Raw genomic sequence first — 23,395 nt, forward strand, 5'->3', positions numbered from 1 at the left:
ACTTGAATGGCCACTGACAAACTGTGGCCAAGAAACAACTGGACCATCCTGTTGCTGAGCACACGACAGAACATGACGTTCTTCATTTCAGTAACTGCTTCGCAGCCTGCACCATATGGATCCTTCTGCCAACACCAGCTTTTCTGAACTGTACAGGTGGGCACCTAGCTGCCCTACCTACCTCCACCTCGTTCTTGTATGCTCCTACCAGCAGAACTTTACTGTCCTCAACCTCTACCCTGCTACCCCTCGCCCTCCCTGCCCCAGCCTCCTCCTTACCCCCACCATCTGGTGTATTTTGTCTAATTTTGAAGAAGGCCTTGTTGGCCAAAAACTCACAAGAGATATCACATCACATTACTCAAACAGCATATTTTGAATTTGAGGATATTAATGAACATGAAATAACCAACATAATGCCCATGTTAAAGAACATATACTCAGATAGATAGGGTTAAAATGTTAAGTGCTGTAGATAAGACAATGCATAAAAGAAACCATTTAACTACTAAGCTACCTCATAAACTGCAATATTAGAGCAGAAATATTATGCAAGAACTCTAAAAATAAGAACCCTTAAGTCAGTGCATACGAGGGGAAATACAAGAGAGGCTTTAAACTACAGCTCAGTATCACTGATCCCTGTGTGTAGTAAGATTTTTGAAAGTGTTATCCTTTCTCAGTTCTCTATTCACTTTACAAAAAGCAAATTGCCAACAGAAAAATTAGGAAAGATTGCAACACATCTACTGCAGTTAGTGAATTTCTTCAGTAAGTGTATGGCTTATTAAGGAATTGAAGACATACAACATCAAAGACCCATGAATTTAGTTACTGTTGACATACTTAATACTAAACTTCCATACAAAATCTTAAAAAGTATTCCAACAGGAATTTATTACAGTCAGTAACATTATCACTAAGCTAATTCCTATTGCCAAATTTCCAACTAGTATGGTTAATTACTCATAATGACCTGCTGACAATATCTTTAAATGAAGTTCTAATGAATAAAATTACATTACAAAACTAATAGCCAAAATATTCTCATAATCAATGACTTATAGGTCTTATGTTATAGAGCTGAGTCCTCAATGTGCACATAAACCAGACTGAGTTAAATGGGAAGGGGGAAGCGAGTTATTTGATTAGTTCAATGACAGGTTTTGATGCTTTCATAGCAATAGGGAATAAAATGGAACAAATAGTAATCTGCTGGGATTTGGGAACAGTAGAGGCAAATACCTGTTAGCTGGTTAGGAGAGGTGTCAGTACAAGCTGGGCAGACTGTCGTTCAACCGTACTGTACTTAACTGATGGAACCACACTACTCAAAAACTCCTTCGAACAATATTAATGTTAGCTTTATTGATCACAACCACAGGAGATGGCAAAGGATACACAGATTGTTTGACCATTCTGAGCTTACAGTTGAAAATAACTTAACATGCAGCAAACAAAAACATTAGCATTATCTCATAACTATGTGTGAACTAACTCCAGCATGGAAGTTATAAAACAATAAAAAAGCATAATCACAGAATAAGAAAAACAAAACACACATATATAAAACACAGTGCCTCTGGTGGCTGGTGCAAAATGTTTGACAGTGCGATTGTTTCTAAACACACGTAGACGACATGCACGATACAATACTATATAACTGCATGATGTCAACTCATCAGCCTCAATGGTGGAAGCAGAGCGTTATTTCATATAGCAGGCTGGAAATTGGATGGCGTTGGTAGGTCCGCTGCTGTTGTAATCTGTGCTGGCAGCTGTGAAGGAGTTGATGAGGCAAATGTTGGGTGAGGCCGTAGTCTTGGAGACTGGCATTGTTGCTTCTTGGAAGATGTATGCCAGTTTAATCCTAACTACAGAAACAGTGGCCTCCTTTCCATTTATTGAAATATCAATTGTCTTCTCTCTGTAGTGACAACAAGGTAGGGTCCTGAGTGTGGCAGCTGCGACAACAGGTTTTCAAGTCTTGATGCATGAAGGTGGTAGCTGTACCATGTCTGTGAGGCTGGTGTGGTTGGATTCAGGCCACATGCTCTCACATTTGGCATAGGAATTCTGGTTGATCATCCATTGGTTGTGAGAGAGCATTTGTTTCCACGAATTCCCCTCGAAGCCTCAACATCTCGCCATACACCAGTTCTGCTGAAGAAGCATCTAGATCTGGTTTGAAAATGTTTCTGAGGCTGAGTGGTACCATGGGAAGAGCATTGGTCCACTCAGTGTCATGGCACATTAGTGCTACCTTACGTGAACGATGCCATCTCTCGATCACCCCATTACTGGCTGAGTGATAGCTCTTCGTTTTATGGTAAGTTGTGCCACAAAACTTTGTGAGTTGTCTGAACAGGTTGGATTCAAATTACCGTCCTCTCACTGTCATGGTATGTAATGTACAGCTAAATTTTGACACCCAAAATGACACAAAAGTCAGTGTTTCTGCTGTAATAATGTTCACTGGTGCAGCTTCTGGGCAGCAAGTGTAACGGTCTATCGTTGTAAGTATGTAACGCTGACCGTCAGATGACAGCAATGGACTGACAATGTCAATGTGAACGTAAGTGAAACAGGTCACTGTGATCAGAAAGTTACCTACTGGTGCTTGCATTGGCAGTGTATCTTGCCTCATTGGCATTTAAGACAACATCTCACCCATTCACGGCAGTCTTTGTGTACACCCAGCCACAAAAAAGGGGACACCACAGATGTCAATAATTACTGGCCAGTATCCTGTCTAACAGCATTTTCAAAAATTGTCGAGAAGGTAATGTACTGAAGAGTGGTTAGCCATCTCAACAGTAATGGGATACTTAGAAAATCACAGATTGGATTTCAAAAATGCTGTTCTACTGAAACAGCAATATACAATTTCACTGCCCACATAATAGAGTCTCTAAATAGTAAAATGTCACCAACAGGAATTTTCTGTGACTTATCCAGAGCATTTGATTGCGTGAACCGTGACTTATGTTAGAGAAATTACAATTCTATGGTATAAATGGAACAGCATATGAGTTGTGTAAGTCATATCTACAGAACAGGAAGGAAAAAGTTTCTCTATATGATTTAAGTGATTTAAGGATGTTTGCCACTTCATCTAACTGGGGTGAAATTACATTATGTGTTCCACAAGGTTTGATAATGGGTCCCCTTATGTTCTTGATATGTGTGAATGACCTCCCTCCTTATCTGAAACAAGAAGTTAAACTGACACTGCTGATGGTACAAGCATCATTATTAATCCAGTAAAAGAAACTCCAATAGAAAATGATACAAATAATGTCTTCAAAAAGTTGTTAACAGGTTTTCTGCCAATGGGCTTGCTCTGAGCATTGAAAAAATACAGTACATCCAATTTTCTACTGCAAGGTGTACAGTTCCTTTAATAAATATAACACATCAACAGAAATCAGTAGCTAGGGTAGAGCATACTAAGTTTTTGGGTGTATATGTAAATGAGAATCTTAGCTGGAAAATTCGTACTTTTTTATCTCTTTTGCAATCAGAATAGTTGACAATTTTGAGGATATAGAAATTAGCAAGCTAACATACTTTGCATACTTTAACTCTCTGATGTCACTTGGAATAATATTTTGACATAACTCAACACTTAGGCAAAAAGTATTCACTGCTCAAAAGAAAGTGGTTAGAATAATGTGTGGGGCTCATAGTCACACATCTTGTATGCATCTATTTAAAAGGTTAGTAATTCTTACAAAGGCCTCACAGTACATTTACTCAGCAATGACAACATGGAACCGTTTAAAAACAACAATGACATTCATGATTATAGTTCCAGAAGACAGACAGACTTACACTATCCTCTACTTACCCAATCTTCAGCACAGAAAGAGGTAAAAATATGCTGCTGTAAAACTTTTCGATAAATTACCAGATGAAATAAAATGTCTGACAGACAGCAGTAGTAGTTTCAAAAATAAACTGAAACCATATCTCCTTGACAACTCTTTTTGACAACTCTTTCTATACCATAGATAAATTCTTGAATAGGAATAAATAAATCAATAGGTATAATATATGCATTTTGTACCATTTAAGGGAAAGGGGTAGGTAATAAAAATTTTATGCTTATTCATGTGTGCATTTCTGCACTTGACATATTCCACATCATAATGGTTTCTGTGAGATTGATTAATGGAGCACATATGTAACTAACTAACCACACATACTGATTCATCACTAGGCAAGTCATCATTTGAATACCAAGGTGGCACAAGTCCCACCTGAAGGCAACTGATAGGAATAGCTGTGCTTTCAATGTGGTCATGTCACTATACAACTTGATATTGCTCCCTGGAATTTTAATAGGTTACTGATACAATGCCAATGTTCCTGCTGATAACAGTCCCTCTAGTTCTTAATCTGATTGTTGAGCAGCAGTCAGTTTTTCATGATCAAACATGCTAGTTATGCTACCGACCTGAGACAAACTATCAGACACCTCACTGTCGATTCCAGAATAGTCCCGCACACCCATGCTGAATTGTGAGATGAACATTAGCTGACTGTGTTGCCTAGGTGAACAGTTTGTATTGTTCTGGTGAAAGATTTACAAGTTAGCAGTTTGTGATCAAGCCTCTAGCTTCCAGATGAGGTCTGAGGAATTCGATAAACTCATAAACAGCCAAAAGTTCTCTGTCATAGGTGCTACACAGCTTTTGTGAGGGCGATAGTTTTCACGAGAAAAAAGCAAGTGGTTGCCATGTGTCACTACATCATTGTTGCAACGTCGTGCTGATCGACATCTGCCTAGCATCAAACCCAAGTGCCAAAGGTGCAGCATGCTCAGAATGCACCAGTAGTGCGGCATTTGCATTGCTCTTTCTGGCTGCTTTAAAGGTCACACACATGCTATTGCTCCACATTATAGTTGAGTTACCATTGTTGTTTTGGCCGGTAAGCAGTGCAATTAACGGTTCTTGGAACTCAGCAGAGTAAGGTAAGTCACAGCAATAAAAATTTAACATGCTGAGGAATTGATGCAATTCCTTAGTTGTGTTTGGGCATGAAATCCTTAAGATGGCTTCTACCTCCTCTGGCAGTGGTAGAGATCCTGCTGCTGTTATCCTATGCCCTGGGAAACCCACTTGGAGCTTGCCAAAGACGCATTTGGCAGTGTTCAGGACAATGCCGTAGTGTTCCAACAGCTTAAACACTTCCTTTAAATGCTGGCCATGCTGTTCAGCCAATGACAAAAGAACTAAAATATTGTCCACGTAAGCAAAAGCAAAAGTTAGGCCTTATAGAACAGAGTGAATGAAGCACTGCATTGTTTGAGCAGTGTTCCTGAGCCCAAAAGTCATAAATTTGCTCTCAAACAGGCCAAAAGGAGTCATGATCACTGTCTTGGGAATGACTCATTCAGCCACAGGTATTTGTGTGTATGCTTTTGCACAGTCCAGGATGCTAAAAATAACTGCACGACTCAATGCTTGGTTATAGTCACATAACAACGGCACTGTCCAGTATTGTTCTGGCATTCAGGGCTCTGTAGTCACCACAAGGCCACCATGCACCACCCTTTTTCAGGACCAAATGCAGCTGTGAGTACCAGGTGCTATTGGAAGGTTGCATTTACACCTTAATGAATCATACTGTATTTCTCTGCTTTTGCAATTTTAAGACAATCTGGAGCCAAATACTGTCGTCTGCAAGATGTCGGAGGACCGTCAGTCGGTCATTTCTATGTTATGGACAGTGTCATGCCTTACCCTCCAGAGGGTAGTACCAGGGCAAGAAATCCATTCAGCAGCTCCGCACACTCACCGTCTGCCACATGTATTTCTTTGGCAGTATGATCACCTACATTCTGCCGAAATCCAGATGCTGTTAAGCCTGTAGTGTTGTCAACTAGGTGTGAATACTTCATGTCCAGTAGTAGATTATAATGGGCGAGGAAGTCTGCTCTGATGATAGGTTCAGCAATGTCTGCAGCTGTAAAATCCCATGTGAAGACTTGTCGTAAACCCAGGTATAGTTCCAAGCACAAGGTGCCATATTGTTATGACTGAGTTGTTTGTAACAGTCAGACAGAATAACGTGGGTGGTCACATCCTGTACAACATAGTTCATGGGTAAATGGACAAACTGGACACAGTGCCTATTAAATATTTACATCTGGATCACCGATCATTAACAAATCAGCGGAGAGACTGATTGGCAATCGGAGGAGGCACCTACTTTTGACCGTTGTTGCAATTTGGATGAGTGCACAGGGTTTTCCATCCGCACTTGCTCTGGTCACATCAAGATAACAGTTTGCCAATCTGCTGTGTCATTAGATCTACCTTGGCCGCCAAGGCATTATAATCCGCAGGCAAAACAGTTGGTGTCATGCTAGCGCACTGCACAGTGATCGCACTAACGGGTAGCTGGTATCATCTCACCCTCGATTTTATTGGCCAACTCTACTACGACATCCAAGGGTGTCTGAGACTGTTACACTGTAACTGCTTTTACAGCTGGTGGCAAACAACTGCTCCACATTATGTGCAGTAAGCTGTCCAGAATGGTTCCCTCATCTACTTTGCTTCTTAGGTTCCCCACATCTACTTCGATTCTTAGGTTCCACAAGTACTGTGAAGGCTTTCTGTCTCCAATACCTTCCTGAATGAGAACTTGATGGATTCACTCTTCCTGCGAAGCCGACACTCACCAGATCAATTCTGCTTTAAGCCAGTCATAGGAGTTAGCCACTGGGGCAAGGTAATTTTACCCTGCAATTCTGTGGTGAACTAGTGATCTAGTTGGCTTACTACCAGTGCAAACTTTGCAGTGTCTGCCGACATTCCAGAATAGAAAAAATTGGCCTCCACCTGCATAAACTACAAAGCTGGATTCTGTGGCCAGGAAGGTGGTAATCTTACAGCCAATTATGACATGGCGGGATTCACATCAGTCATTTTGCAAATCTCTTCTGTAAACACTCATTAATCCAATGATACTACTCCGGTATATAACGTCAGGTTCACCACTTTGTCAGTACGAGTTAGGCAGGCTGTTGTTCAAACGTTAGAACTTGTGTGTACTTAATCGATGAAACCGCACTTCACAAAAACTCCTTCAATGATCACAGCCACAGGAGACAGCAAAGAATACATGGCATGTTCAATCATTTTGAGCTTACAGTTGAAAGTAACTTAACATGCAAGGAAAAAAACATCAGTGTTGTCTCGTAACTATGCACAAACTAACTCCAGCATGGAAGATACAAAGCAATAAAAAGAATAATCAAAGAATAACAAAAACAAAACACACATATATAAGACACAGCACTTCTAGTGGCTGGTGCAAAATGTTTGATGGTATGATTGTTTCTAAACACACACAGACGACATGCATGATACAACACTATGTAACTGCACAACATCGCCACATGAGGGGTAGGTGCATAGTGACAAGTGTCCTTATCAAATACAGTCACACCACCTTTAGCCTCATATCGAATCACCCTTCCTGCTGATGTAGCTTCTAACAATAAGTTCTGAATCATCAAATGGTTTGAAGTGAATCTCTTGTAGACATACATATAGATGTTTTCCTTAGGCTAAGATTTTTAAGTCCTACACAAGAGTCCTGTAGTTATTTAAATTAAATTCTTGACAATATTACAAAAAACAGATTGCTACTAGCACTACAGAGAGTGCCAGGTTGTGTAATTGTTTGAAAATCATGCAGTCCTTGGATGTGGGGACTAGTGGCTGAGTTTTTTCTGAGATACATCACTTACTATTTGGACATTAGTCCCAGGGCCCGCCCGCCGTTCTATGCGGAGACTGGTGCAATCACTGTTCAGTAAGTCCATAATGGGCATGTCAAGATTCAGCTCTTCCACTAGTTTGTCATAACTTAGTTGTAAAGAAATAACATTGACCCATAAAGGTAGTTTGCGACAATGTTGTCAGCACCAAGTAGATGACAGGTCGTATATTGCGCAATATGAGAGAAGCGATGCAGACTAACATCTTTTGAAGGGTGCCACATGGTGTGGCTTGCAATCCGTATAGATAACAATGTGTCTGTCTTCATTGTAAACTTCTCTATAATATCTGACTGCTTTGTAGACAGCTAGTAATTCATTATCGTATGCAGACCATTTCAACTGTGAGGCCATGAGTTTTCTTTAGTAGTGAAGCAGTTGCGCTTAACTCACCACAACTGTTGTAAGACTGCTCTGATGGCTGAATCACTAATGCCAGTTGTGACAGTGAGCTGTGTATCAGGTATTGGGTGGGCCAAATTGGTTGCTTTAGCAAGACAGTCTTGGGCTAGTTTGAATGCTTCTTGCATTTTGTCAGTCCACTCTAAATTTTTCTTTCCTTGCATGTTCAGCCCAGTGAGAGTGCCTGTGAGAGGGGCTTGTTAGAAAGTGTCATAGGTCATAGTAATTCTACAGAGGTGGTAACTGCTTAATAAGTTCCATTCAGTCTGAAGTGGATTTGATCCCCATGGCACTTGCTACATGCCTGAGAAAAATCACTTTGGCTTACAGCAATTGTGATCCATCCTCGTTTATGTTGACACCTGTGTCCTGTAGGGCACTAAGAACTAGTTCATGATCATATGGTGTGTCAGGAAATATTAGGATATTATCTAATAAGTATAGGAAGAGTCAAATTTTAAGAGAACTCTATCAATGAACTGCTTCCGAGTTTGATCTGTGTTCTTTAGTACATAAGAACTCGAAAAGTCTGAGTGGTGTGATTATTAGGGTCATAGAGATGTCATCCAGGTTTCATAGGTATTTGGAAGTAAGCTTCTGCAGTCAATGACATGGAAAACAGTGATGCCCACTAGAGAGTGCATGGAACTCTGTAATCACTGCAGAGTCTCATAGAACCATCTTTTTAGGTACAAGTGTTATGGGGGAAGCCCATGTGCTGCCTGAAGTGTGGACTATCCCTGCTTATAACAGTTCAATGATTGCTGCTTTTGCAGCCCTTACATGTGATGGTTTCCTTTGTGGTAGATTAGTGGAGCAGGAATCATGAGAATTTGGTTTACCATATTGTTACGGATGGTCATTGGTTAACTTTTTATTTGCAAATGGTTTGGTGGGAGGATGGTACACTTGCTCAGTGCACTAAGAAATGAGGCAGAGTGGGCAGCTGACCTATTTTCAGGGTCATTGACTATGTAACTGTGAGTCATAGTGGCAGAGAGGCGTGGTTGACTAAAGTAGGTGTGGCAGAGGTAGTACCGATGTTGGCTGTATGATGCATGAGCACAAAGCTCTCGCATTGTTCATTAGTGTGCTTGAGTGCAGCTGACATGTCATGTATGCATTCATGTAGCACTGTATTGTCAGTGCGGAGTGCATCTGATGTTTTGTGGGCGTCCAGCTACAGCTGGTGTATCAGTATCAGGTTCTCCATCACCGCAGCTCAATCCTTTAATTCATTAGTGTACGCATCATCATCAGGCTGGTGCACAGTGAGGCTTGAGGTAGTTTCTGATAGATGAGGAGGCATCGGGCGAAGAGCCCTCTAATGAGTTGAGTAGTATTGCGTTTTTTAAATCCAGTGAAAGGTGAAAGCACCACAGGAAGTCAATTCCTACCACTAGTTCACACGTATCTGTAATGGAGAATGTCCATAGAAACTGTTTATCCATACTTAATTCCAAGGTACAGTTAGTGGTTCCACACACAGTGATAAGCGAGTCATTTGCAGTGTGGGTTGCAGGGATGTTGTGCCAGGTAGTGTTGTATTTGTGTCCTTCAGTACTGTATTGATGTCCAACCTCATATCAACAAGAAAGTATTTACATGTGCTTCAATCAAATATATAGAGCCTCTGAGCCAATGGTTGGAGTGGTGCTGAGAACGTTTGTCTAATGCGTTTGTGACGAAGCAAGCTGGGATATTTTTACTTGCCCTCTTGTTTTGCCATCTGCCCCATTAAATTCATTTTTTTCACTTTTAACTAATTACCATTAACGAACATGAGTATAATGTGCATTTCCATAAAAGAGAAATGTTGGCCGTCGGTTTTAAAGAATATAACACAAGATATAATTTTGTGCTTAATTTATGTATGTAACTGATTTTATAATTTATTTCAACTATTCCTAGTTAGTATCTTTTGCTACAGGGTGAGATCAGTGATTGTTTCATAACTTAAATTATATTGTTGATTTATAACCAAATATAAATTTAGTAATAATTATAAATGTTGGGAAGACAAAACACAAGGATTCTGTAAGTATTTATTTGGCTCTATTTGAAAACATGTTAGCAAAGCCAGCCCTTAATTAATTCCCAAGTATTTAACAGTTTTTTCAAGAGTATTGTTTGCATAACGATATTTGTTAGTTTCACAATTTAAACAAATAATTCGGCTTAACCCTTGCAGTAGAAGAAACTGCTAAAAAGAACCAATTTTTTGATGTACTCAATGAATTTAATGAGTTAAGTTTTAATTGCAATTTCTGTAAATTTAACTTTGAACGACATGTAGTTTTGGCATCTGTTATTGTGAGGACATATAAGGGCCCGATTTTTGGTCCTGAGACAGTCAGTCCTTGGCCAAGTTTCAGATGAGAAACCTGTGTTGGTTAGAACAACAACAGTGCTTCAGCTTAACTGTGGAATAAGTGTTACACAATTAGGCCGTGTGTTAAAACAGTGACAGTGTCTGCTCCATGCGCACCTTTCTATTCTTCAAGAACTGTGAACTTTGTGGCTAGGTTTTTACTGCTCATAGATGTTCAATAGTGAACTATTGTAGCAGCATGTGGAGGTTTGCCTGCAAACTATTAATGAGGCTTATGGAAAGTTAAACACTGCCCATACACTGTGTATTATTGGGGGTTGTGAACAGTGAAATTAAAGTACTGTGAAACGCAACTGTGCACCTGTCGGGTACATCATTTAGAGTACTCAGCGTTATACTTCCACACCCCATTTTTCAGCCAGTGTGGCAATACAGTGAGTCGACACTGAGGACAATCAATGGAGAAATAAAGAAGGCGAACTGTCACACGTTGAGGTAGTTGGTGGCTTGGCGTGTCAGCACAGGCTGGTGCATCTACTGTGGCCTGTGTCTGGGTAGTTGCAGGAAGGTCATCAGTTACATGCAGTGTCGAAAAACTGGACGTGATACCAATAATTTGGTGACCTTGACATGGTAGTGGCACATGACCCATCAGTGCCAGCTACGTGAGTGGTGGTATGTGTATCACTCCTGCAGGTTGGCATCCTTGCCACAGAGTGGATGTCACCATCGTGGCCTTTCAACACAGGTCAGAGCAGTTTGGCATGTGTGATGTTCAACTGATATCTAAAGCAGCATGGCATCTTATTGTCCAGAACACTGATGTGTTGTGTACACTGTAGCACAGTGAACGTCCTGTCTGTCAGGCACAGCTTCTTCTCTAGCAGCTCTGCTTTATGAGAACTGTGGTGAAGAGTATCTGTGGCAGAAGGTTGACAATCAATAGATTTCATAATGCAGCATCTGGCATGAGGTTTGCATTGATTAAGGTCCATAGCTGGCGCCACAGTTGAGACAGCATAGTAGATGGCCTGTTTTAGTTATTGTTCTGTGATGCATGACAAACGTCGGAGCAAGAGGACTTTTGCTGCTTCATATTTGTTTCAGTTATTGTTCTGGGATGCATGACAAGCGTCGGAGCAAGAGGACTTTTGCTGCTTCATATTTGTTTCAATCAGTGCAACAATGACATCACTAATGAGATCAGCATGCTCTGCTAGGTGGCAAATTAATGTCACAAATCCAGAATGATCATCCAAAATTCCCAGTGAGCGACATAACACATCCTACTGTAACGAACCAAATTGCCACTCGTTCCAGTCGGAACAGTGGTAGCTTGTTTTGTTTGCCTAGTCTCAGAACTGAAGTATCATTGAGTTGTGGTTGCACTGATACGTCATACAAAATGGTGTAACCATTGAAGTATTGTGGGGCAGTGCTGGCACAGTTATGAACCCAGCAATCACATACGGTTATGCATGGCCTGTTGCACTCCACCATGCATGGCAGTCATATCTCCTAATAGTGCCCACAACGAGGCTGATTCAGGAGTCGCATTATTGTTCATATTTAATCCGTCTTTCCTGCTCAATCATGAACTGATGCACCTGACACAGAATCTTGTACAAAGTCCAACAGTAGATTCTTCAATGGCAGCCATTGTTGAGGCATGCTGGAGCATGCATCATTTTGAGAAGCAACAATTATTATTACATTCAGTTTGTATTGGTTGACAATTATTGGAATGATTACACTGATTATGTACATTGGTCACGCTAATCCTTGAGGTGCAGTCTTGAGGAGCTGGTGATGTGATGTTACTGATGCAAGGTAGCTGCATTGTTACTGTATATTATCCAAAAATATCTCCCCGTCACATTACACAATCATCACAGGCTTCCGCGCAGTTTGAGGCATCATGTCATGGACTGTGTGGCCCCTGCTGCTGGAGGTTTGAATCCTCCCTCGGGCATGGGTGTGGGTGTTGTACTTAGCATAAGTTAGTTTAAGTTACTTTAAGTAGTGTGTAAGACTAGGACCAATGACCTCAGCAGTTTGGTCCCTTAGTAATTCGCACACATTTGAATGTTTTTTTAATCGCAGGACCCCAGGGCAGTAGCTTCCCCTAGAGGTGCAGGGATCATTCCAATAATGGAGATGACATGTTGATACTACTTTATTGCTCATAACCCGACATACAAGACATCCATACGATAGAAGGTTCTACACTGAAGTATTTTGAGTCCACCCAGTTATTCCAGTCAGCTACATGTGTTGTCTGGTCAGAGGCATTACTCATGCTAGTGTCCCCACAATGTCATTAGTTTAATATTTTTGAACTTGCTGTTTATTCCACTCAGCTACATGTGTTGTCTGGTCAGAGGCATTACTCGTGCTAGTGTCCCCACAACGTCATTAGTTTAATATTTTTGAGCTTGCTGTTTTGAGCAGTCATTCGTGCTTAGCCATCAACTATTTTACATAATCTCTCAGCATTTATCAGCATGATTGCTTAATGGCATGATTCTGGGTATGTAGCCAAGTTATTGAGTCCATGTTATGTACAATACTTCAACAACCAACCCACCATCTTCTTCATGTGCTGTGAGCTCTGTTCTTATGCATACTGACTACCTGCACTCCAAATAGACAGTGAAGAGTTCTTGGTATAGTGCCACTATTTAGAGCTGAATTCGGTTCCCAATGTCTGCTTTGTTGTTTGTCTTCCTGAGCCTACCTGTTATTCTGTGAAATGCACATTTTCTTTGTGCTTTTGAAGCTCTTGTTGGTGAGGTGGCCAGATCACAATAAACTGAATATCTGACCCAAATCCTTGTTTTAACTGAAAACTTCATACTAACAATGCTTCACAGTCTGGTGAGGGTCCAGGCAGTGAGTACTTATAAGCACACAGCTTGCAGCACCTGACAAAAATGGCTGGTTTGGTCATCAAAACATTGTGCATAACACGTTACTCAACAACTTAGCTGACCATTTGAAAGCCACTGGTTGAGGCAATGCATTTTATTATGATATATCTAATTTTTGCCCCACCTATGGCTAGAGCCCAGTCCTCATTGTCCACATCTTTCATAGGAAACAAAACTTGAAAATTTTACTCGTCCTCTATCTACGTCTACACCTATACTCTGCAAACCACCATGAGGTGCATGGCAGAGAGTATGTCCCATTGTACCAGTTATTAGAGTCCCTTCTTGTTCCATTCACATATGGAGTGCAGGAAGAATGACTGTTTGAATTCCTCGTGCGTGCAGTAATTATTCTAATGGTATCCTCATAATCCCTATGTGAGCGACACATAGGGGATCATAGTATATTCCTAAGCATTTAAAGCCGGTTCTGGAAACTTTGTGAACAGACTTTCTCAGGATAATTTATGTCATTCTTCAAGAGTTTACTAGTTCAGTTCCTTCAACATCTCTGTGACATTCTCCCATGGATTAAACAAACGTGTAACCAGAATGAGATTTTCACTCTGCAGCGGAGTGTGCACTGATATGAAACTTCCTGGCAGATTAAAACTGTGTGCCGGACCATGACTCGAACTCGGAACCTTTGTCTTTCATGGGTAAGTGCTGTAGAGGTAGTGGTAGAGCACTTGCCTGTGAAACGCAAAGGTCCTGAGTTCAAGTCTCGGTCCGACACACAGTTTTAATCAGCCAGGAAGTTTCTAACCTGTAACTATTCATGCTGCCCTCCTCTGTATACATTCAATGCTTCCTCTGCTGCTTCTTCAAAAGTCTGCAGGAAGTGATGTACAATCCCATATCCAGGGCTGATGTCACGCAGTGTAGCAAAAACACTGAAATGCTGCAACTACAGAATTTTTTACTATGTGAGGAACAGCACAGCCCAGTGTATTTTCTATAGCAAAGATAAGACCCATTTACTAGCCAACAGTGGGGTATACAAAATTACTTGCCCTGGTTGTGATAAGTTTTGTATCAGTCACTCACTCAGGCAGAGACAGCTAGGCTGGCTGGACACGAATGCAGCTGGAGGTTGCAGGATTATGACTCCACATCTGCTGAGTTTGCAGGTGCTACTGAGTAAGGGCCATAGCCACCAGCCATAGTCCCATGGCTTACACTTAGACAGCAAAGGGCAAAAAATCAATTTGTTGGAAAACCCTGGAAATCAATAAAAATCAGGACCTCTGTCCTGATTTAATATTTGATGATCAAACACAACCCAATATTTTCACTCTTCTACATTTCACTTAATCCTTACAGTTTTCCAGCGCCTTGCACACTGCCTATTCCTTTCTATTCCTCCATTCTACCATACTTACTTATTTTATTGTGATTGCCTATGTATGCCATATATTCTGTTGTTATATTTCCCAATTCTGTTTTACTCTGTGTCTGTACCACTTTCCATATGTAATACCTTTTCAAGTTATTCTTAGTAGTCTTGTTAAGCTTTACAGCATTACTACTTTTACTCCACTGAAGAATATTTAAATTTATGAAGTGTGTTATATAAATATCCAATGCGTAAAGTGTTTCATTGTAACCGTAAATAAGTATGCCTAGAAATTACTTTCAGAAGTCCACTTATAAACTGACTTGTCCAATGTCTTACGTAAAAGATGCTTTAGTAGACAATAGGACCAATAAATACAATACTTATTTTATTTTATTTTGTTTATTACAAAACCACTGTTTTGTGACTTTAGTGTTAATGTTTTCCCTGCTTTCTCCTTTTATATTTATTTACTGTTCAACTTTTAACTTTTTAATTCTTCTCATAGAGTCATATCTCCCATGTCATCTCCATCCACTTCCTCTTCTCTTTTGATAATATCGTTTGCTAGTTCATTTCCTTTGTATGCCTTCCACATGTATTCAGTTGTAAACTTCAAGTTTCTAATGTGGTTTAATTATACCTTACACATTGACTTGCCCAGTATATGAAGTGCTGTAAAATTTTGTGAACATAATTTTCTAGTTTCTAAAGTGTTTTAATTGTAAGATATACTTTGACCTGTCCAATATCTGATGTGCTGTACTGTACATGTAAGATGTACTGGACCAATAAATACAATACACCTTCCGGCTTTCCCTTCTTTGTGTAGGTATTGGCTTGTCATCAGAGCTCTCAATATTCATACGGCTGCTTCTCTTTTCTCTAAAAGTCTTTTTTAGTTTAGGTGGCATCAGTCTTTCACCTTGTTATGCACATTTCTACAGCCTTTGCATTTGATGTCTAGCCATTCTCGTTTAGCCATTTCGCACTTTGTCAATCTTTTTTTTCTTTTCTCTCTCTCTCTCTCTCTCTCTCTCTCTTTTTTTTTTTTTTTTTTTTTTAATATAAATCTGTATTCCGTTCTGCCTGCTTCATTTGCTGCATTTTATATTACCTCCTTTTGTCAACTAGATTCTGTTATATCACATTACATATCAGAATGTCATTTGTGATAGTATTTCAAATAATGAAAGCCTTTTAGTTGAATCCATATAAGCACACATATGACATAAAATTACTGTCCATTTTAGAATATTATTTTTTTTTTATTTATCTGAAATCTGGAGCATTTAACCCTGTACACTGAAGATGACAACTGCACAGAAATTTGTTTGAATTGTCAATCTCAATTTGAACAATGCTCTGTAAGTGGGTATATCTCATGCATAGGCCTATATCATTTATATCTCCCATATACATCATAGAAACTTGGTTCATTGCCAGGGCACGTGAAGCGCTGTAAGTTTATCAGTCCATCATCTCAGTTTCTTACTAGGTGATTTAAAGTCTTCCATACTTGTTTTGGTTTCTTTCAAAACAGAAGCTGACTTCATAACACACTGTATAGTACCTAATTATGACTTAATGGGTGCATTTGTTGCACTCTTTGATTTGCTTGTAAACTGCTTGGATTATTGTTATTATTATTATTATTATTATTATTATTATTATTTCTTTTCTTTCTCAGACGTTATGTCTGGTTAAAAATGGAAAGTCACGCGGATCTTGATCAAGCGTGACTTCCTTTCAACTGTACGGTATATGTTACATTGCATTTAGGAACTTTCGGGTAATTGAACAAGTATCAATAATTACAGAGCTCTGTAGTTGTATATATAAGTTTGGATGTAGCTATATCGCGTTGATGTACTGATGGATATTGTGTGGTATGACTCCTGTAGTTGATAGTATAATCGGTATAATGTCAACTTTATCCTGATGCGACATGTCCTTGACTTCCTCAGCCAGTTGGATGTATTTTTCAATTTTTTCTCCTGTTTTCTTCTGTATATTTGTTGTATTGGGTATGGATATTTCGATTAGTTGTGTTAATTTCTTCTTTTTATTGGTGAGTATGATGTCCCGTTTGTTATGTGGTGTTGTTTTATCTATTACGAGGGCAGTTCAATAAGTAATGCAACACTTTTTTTTTCTCGGCCAATTTTGGTTGAAAAAACCGGAAATTTCTTGTGGAATATTTTCAAACATTCCCGCTTCGTCTCGTATAGTTTCATTGACTTCCGACAGGTGGCAGCGCTGTACAGAGCTGTTAAAATGGCGTCTGTAACGGATGTGCGTTGCAAACAACGGGCAGTGATCGAGTTCCTTTTGGCGGAAAACCAGGGCATCTCAGATATTCATAGGCGCTTGCAGAATGTCTACGGTGATCTGGCAGTGGAAAAAAGCATGGTGAGTCGTTGGGCAAAGCGTGTGTCATCATCGCCGCAAGGTCAAGCAAGACTGTCTGATCTCCCGCATGCGGGCCGGCCGTGCACAGCTGTGACTCCTGCAATGGCGGAGCGTGCGAACACACTCGTTCGAGATGATCGACGGATCACCATCAAACAACTCAGTGCTCAACTTGACATCTCTGTTGGTAGTGCTGTCACAATTGTTCACCAGTTGGGATATTCAAAGGTTTGTTCCCGCTGGGTCCCTCGTTGTCTAACCGAACACCATAAAGAGCAAAGGAGAACCATCTGTGCGGAATTGCTTGCTCGTCATGTGGCTGAGGGTGACAATTTCTTGTCAAAGATTGTTACAGGCGATGAAACATGGGTTCATCACTTCGAACCTGAAACAAAACGGCAATCAATGGAGTGGCACCACACCCACTCCCCTACCAAGAAAAAGTTTAAAGCCATACCCTCAGCCGGTAAAGTCATGGTTACAGTCTTCTGGGACGCTGAAGGGGTTATTCTGTTCGATGTCCTTCCCCATGGTCAAACGATCAATTCTGAAGTGTATTGTGCTACTCTTCAGAAATTGAAGAAACGACTTCAGCGTGTTCGTAGGCACAAAAATCTGAACGAACTTCTCCTTGTTCATGACAACGCAAGACCTCACACAAGTCTTCGCACCCGAGAGGAGCTCACAAAACTTCAGTGGACTGTTCTTCCTCATGCACCCTACAGCCCCGATCTCGCACCGTCGGATTTCCACATGTTTGGCCCAATGAAGGATGCAATCCGTGGGACGCACTACGCGGATGATGAAGAAGTTATTGATGCAGTACGACGTTGGCTCCGACATCGACCAGTGGAATGGTACCGTGCAGGCATACAGGCCCTCATTTCAAGGTGGCGTAAGGCCGTAGCATTGAATGGAGATTACGTTGAAAAATAGTGTTGTGTAGCTAAAAGATTGGGGAATAACCTGGTGTATTTCAATGCTGAATAAAACAACCCCTGTTTCAGAAAAAAAAATGTGTTGCATTACTTATTGAACTGCCCTCGTATAATGGTTCTGTTCCAGTATAATTTGTATTCATAATTCTCCAGTACATTTTGTGGTGCATACTTGTATGTGGGAATCTGTTGTTTTATTAGTTTATGTTGTATGGCAAGTTGTTGATGTATTATTTTTGCTACATTGTCATGTCTTCTGGGGTATTCTGTATTTGCTAGTATTGTACATCTGCTTGTGATGTGATCTACTGTTTCTATTTGTTGTTTGCAAAGTCTGCATTTATCTGTTGTGGTATTGGGATCTTTAATAATATGCTTGCTGTAATATCTGGTGTTTGTTGTTTGATCCTGTATTGCAATCATGAATCCTTCCGTCTCACTGTATATATTGCCTTTTCTTAGCCATGTGTTGGATGTGTCTTGATTGATGTGTGGCTGTGTTAGATGATACGGGTGCTTGCCATGTAGTGTTTTCTTTTTCCAATTTACTTTCTTCGTATCTGTTGATGTTATGTGACCTAAAGGGTTGTAGAAGTGGTTATGAAATTGCAGTGTTGTAGCCAATGTGTTTATATGAGTGATTGCTTTGTGTATTTTGCTAGTTTCTGCTCATTCTAGAAAGAATTTTCTTAAATTGTCTACCTGTCCATAATGTAGGTTTTTTTATGTCGATAATTCCCCTTCCTCCTTCCTTTCTGCTTAATGTGAATCTTTCTGTTGCTGAATGTATGTGATGTATTCTATATTTGTGGCATTGTGATCGTGTAAGTGTATTGAGTGATTCTAGGTCTGTGTTACTCCATTTCACTACTCCAAATGAGTAGGTCAATATTGGTATAGCATAAGTATTTATAGCTTTTGTCTTGTTTCTTGCTGTCAATTCTGTCTTCAGTATTTTTGTTAGTCTTTGTCTATATTTTTCTTTTAGTTCTTCTTTAATATCGGTATTATCTATTCCTATTTTTTTTCTGTATCCTAGATATTTATAGGCATCTGTTTTTTCCATCGCTTCTATGCAGTAACTGTGGTTATCCAATACGTAATCTTCTTGTTTAGTGTGTTTTCCCTTGACTATGCTATTTTTCTTACATTTGTCTGTTCCAAAAGCCATATTTATATCATTGCTGAATACTTCTGTTATCTTTAGTAATTGGTTGAATTGTTGATTTGTTGCTGCCAGTAGTTTTAGGTCATCCATGTATAGCAAATGTGTGATTTTGTGTTGGTATGTTCCAGTAATATTGTATCCATAATTTGTATTATTCAGGATGTTGGATAGTGGGTTCAGTGCAAGGCAGAACCAGAAAGGACTTAATGAGTCTCCTTGGTATACTCCACGCTTAATCTGTATTGGCTGTGATGTGATATTATTTGAATTTGTTTGGATATTAAGTGTGGTTTTCCAATTTTTCATTACTATGTTTAGGAACTGTATCAATTTAGGATCTACTTTGTATATTTCCAATGTTTGTAGTAACATGAGTGGGGTACACTATCAAAAGCTTTTCGGTAATCAATGTATGCGCAGTGTAGCGACCTTTGTTTAGTTTTAGCTTGATACGTCACCTCTGCATCTATTATCAGTTGCTCGTTACATCCTCGTGCTCCTTTGCAACAGCCATTTTGTTCTTCATTTATAATTTTGTTCTCTGTTGTATATGTCAGTAATTTCTGTGTAATGACTGAAGTTAATATTTTGTATATTGTTGGTAGGCACGTTATGGGGCGATATTTAGCTGGGTTTGCTGTGTCTGCTTGATCTTTAGGTTTCAGATAAGTTATTCCATGTGTAAGTGTATCAGGGAATGTGTATGGGTCTGCAATGTAACTGTTAAATAATTTAGTTAGATGTGAATGTGTTGAGGTGAACTTCTTTAGCCAGAAATTTGCTATTTTATCTTTTCCAGGGGCTTTCCAATTGTGAGTAGAATTAATTGCTTGAGTAACTTCATGTTGCAAAATTATCACTTCAGGCATTTGTGGTATCATCTTTTATGTGTCTGTTTCTGCTTGTATCCACTGTGCATGCCTGTTATGTTGTACCGGGTTTGACCACATGTTGCTCCAGAAGTGTTCCATGTCTGTTATGTTTGGTGGATTGTCTATTTTAATGTGTGTTATCTATTGACTGGTAAAATTTATTTTGATTTGTGTTGAATGTTTGGTTTTGTTTCCTTCTATTGTCACTTTTTTTTTTTTTTTTTTTTTTTTTTTGTATCTTCTAAGTCGTTTGGCCAATGCTTGTAATTCCTGCTTCTTTTCATCTAATTTCTCTATTGCTTCTTGTTGTGAGATTTTACCTAACCTTTTTCGTTTTTTTCTGACATTTCATTTCCTATAAATTGTGTTAGCTGTCCGATGTCTTTTCTCAGTTTTTCTATTCTGATCTGTAGCCTGTGTTGCCATGCTGGTTTTGTGGGTTACTTCTGTGTGTTGGTTGGTTCTGATCTCTGCCTAGTGTGTATATTTAGTGTAGTGAGTGCGCCTATATAAACCAGTAGTTGTAACTCTTCCATAGTTGTATTTTCATTTATTTTATTGTGTATGATTGTGTTGATAGTTGTTATTGTTGTTTCGACTTTTGGGTTATTTGGTGGTTTATGCAAGAATGGTCCAATGTCTGCGTTTGTGTCTTTGTATTCTATATATGTCAGCTGAAATTTTTCTTCTAAATGTAACAAGTGTGTCACTTCGTGTTCTACTTGTGCTTGTTCTGGTGGCTGCCTTAAAATTTCGTTTTCCTCTGATTGTTTAATTGATGCGTGTTGTTCACGATTTGTTTGTTTGCTCTGGGATGTTTGAGTCCATTACTGTATTTTCTTCTTCTTCTGATTGCACATTATTTTGTTCTAGTATTTGTTGTACTTGTTTGATGTTTTCTAATTCTGACTGGGGTATCCCATTATTTTTGATTATTACACGGATCTGATCAGCTAGTCATTGTTCTGTTCAAAATTTTAATTCTGGGTATCTGGTAATAAATGTTGTGTATACTTGTGATCTGTATCCAGTTGTGTTAGTTCCTAAGTTTGTTGCTTGGTAATAACAGAACATGAGGTGTCTGTTAACTTCATCTGACCATCTCATCCTCTGTCTTTGTTTACCTCCTAGAGTGGTTGGAGGAAGCATATCCTGCAAAACACCTCTATTTGGATTTAAATCATTTTCCGTGTGGTTAGCAGTGTCGTTACCATTGTGGATGGGCACAGGGTTCATGCGTCATCCCCGACCATGACAGCGCTTGTCCAAGGCCTCATTAGTTCTGTCCTGAACCAACTAATCACACTAAAAGTGGGGGGGGGGGGGGGGGTTAGCCCTATTAGTGGTTTGTTCTTTTCGTCACCTTTTACGACTGGCAGAACATACCGGAGGCCTATTATTTTCCCGGGCCTCCACAGGGATTATTATTATTGTTATTATTATTTGTGATATTGTGTGGAGTACTACTCGACCACAATATTGCACTTTGCCTTCCAGCGAAAACGCCTGGTGAAGTTACAGTAGACAAGTGCGGTGGTGACCCTGTGAAAGATTTCAAGACAGTTGTCCATATATTATCAAATGGTTCAAATATCGTGATAAAAACTGTCTTGAAACGGACAGAAGTGCCCTCACTCCCAGGTGCAATACTGTTGTCAACTATTTAGTCACCTCTGTACTTGTTTACTGTAACATCACTGTCTGTTTCCGATAATGACTAAGGGAGACCAAATGCAATAATATTGTGTTCGGGTAACAATAAAAATCCATGTGAGAACGGCTTTATTTAAATGCATTGTAAGCATATTGTCTGTATTCTACTTCATTTTAAATTGCATGTGTTTTTTATACTTTCTCACATTTAATGGAGAACTCCATATAAGCAACTTTTGATGGAACTGGTATTCAACTTTTTTACATCTTTGGAATGAGTGTGCCGTTTTGCTGTGAATGATGTTGCTTCTCCCGAGTGAGTATGCTGGGTAGTATTAGGGACACAGCACATACCAGTTGTTATTTATGCCAGGTACTATTATGCAGGAAAAATATTCTACATCAACATGCATATTTGTACTTGGGATTGTGAAGTATGTTGTGAACGTACTTCCACCGTACTTAACGTTACTGTATTTTGTGAACTCTACATACGGCATGTGGAACTCACTAATAAATCCAATGATGAAAGCATGAGACTATGTATTACAATATTTGCTTTTAAATATTCAAAGGCATGGGAGGATAATTGTAGTACACTGATTTCTGTTACAATATATTGTTTGGAGTACCTGTTAATAACATGTGAACACTTGTGCATACATTATTACTGTTCCATTATTTGTGCTTTTAAGGAAGAATGACCTAAGTCGAAACAAGGTACTAGGAGTAAATGTCATTACTGATAGCCTTGGGACGGCCAAGTGTGACAAAACTCTGCTATATGGTGTGCAAGATGTACAAGAGAAAAGAAACTTTTGAAATGTGGTACTACAGAAGAATACTGATGATTAGAAGGGGTCTCATGTAACTAATGAGGAGGTACTGAATAGAATTGGGGAGAAATGAAATTTGTCGCACAAGCTGACTAGAAGAAGGAATTGGGTGATAGGACACATTCTAGAATGAAATGTTCACTCTGCAGCAGAGTGTGCACTGATATGAAACTTCCTGGCAGATTAAAACTGTTTGCCGGACTGAGACTCGAACTCAAGACGTTTGCCTTTCACGGGAAAATACTCTACCAACTGAGCTACTCAAGAACGACTCACATCCCATCCTCACAGCCTGTGGCTGCTTGGGTAGCTCCGTTGGAAGAGCATTTTCCCGTGAGAGGCAAAGGTCCCGAGTTCAAGTCTCAGTCCGGCACACAGTTTTAATCTGCCAAAGCTTCACATTGCACACTTTGCTGCAGAGTGGAAATTTCATTCTGGAAACATCCCCCAGGCTGCGGCTAAGCCATGTCTCTGCAATATTCTTTCTTTCAGTAGTGCTAGTTCTGCAAGGTTCACAGGAGATCTTCTGTGAAGTTTAGAAGGTAGGAGACGAAATATTGGCAGAAATAAGGCTGTGAGGACGGGGCATGAGTCGTGCTTGGATAGTTCACTTGGTAGAGCACTTGCCCACGGAAGGCAAAGGTCCCCCAAGTTCGGGTCTCGGTCTGGCACACAGTTTTAATATGGCAGTTTAGTAGTAGTGGGAAGAGAGAGAGAG

General features: G+C 39.7%; 1 protein-coding gene across 6 annotated transcripts in view; it reads right to left on the reverse strand.

The window, feature by feature from the left end:
* The window catches only part of LOC126235860 (uncharacterized), a 196,477-nt gene that overhangs the window by 127,859 nt on the left and 45,223 nt on the right, over window positions 1–23,395 (reverse strand). The gene's annotated exons all lie outside the window — the stretch shown is intronic.

This window comes from Schistocerca nitens, chromosome 2 (genome assembly GCF_023898315.1).
Source record: "Schistocerca nitens isolate TAMUIC-IGC-003100 chromosome 2, iqSchNite1.1, whole genome shotgun sequence".
Taxonomy (NCBI): domain Eukaryota; kingdom Metazoa; phylum Arthropoda; class Insecta; order Orthoptera; family Acrididae; genus Schistocerca; species Schistocerca nitens.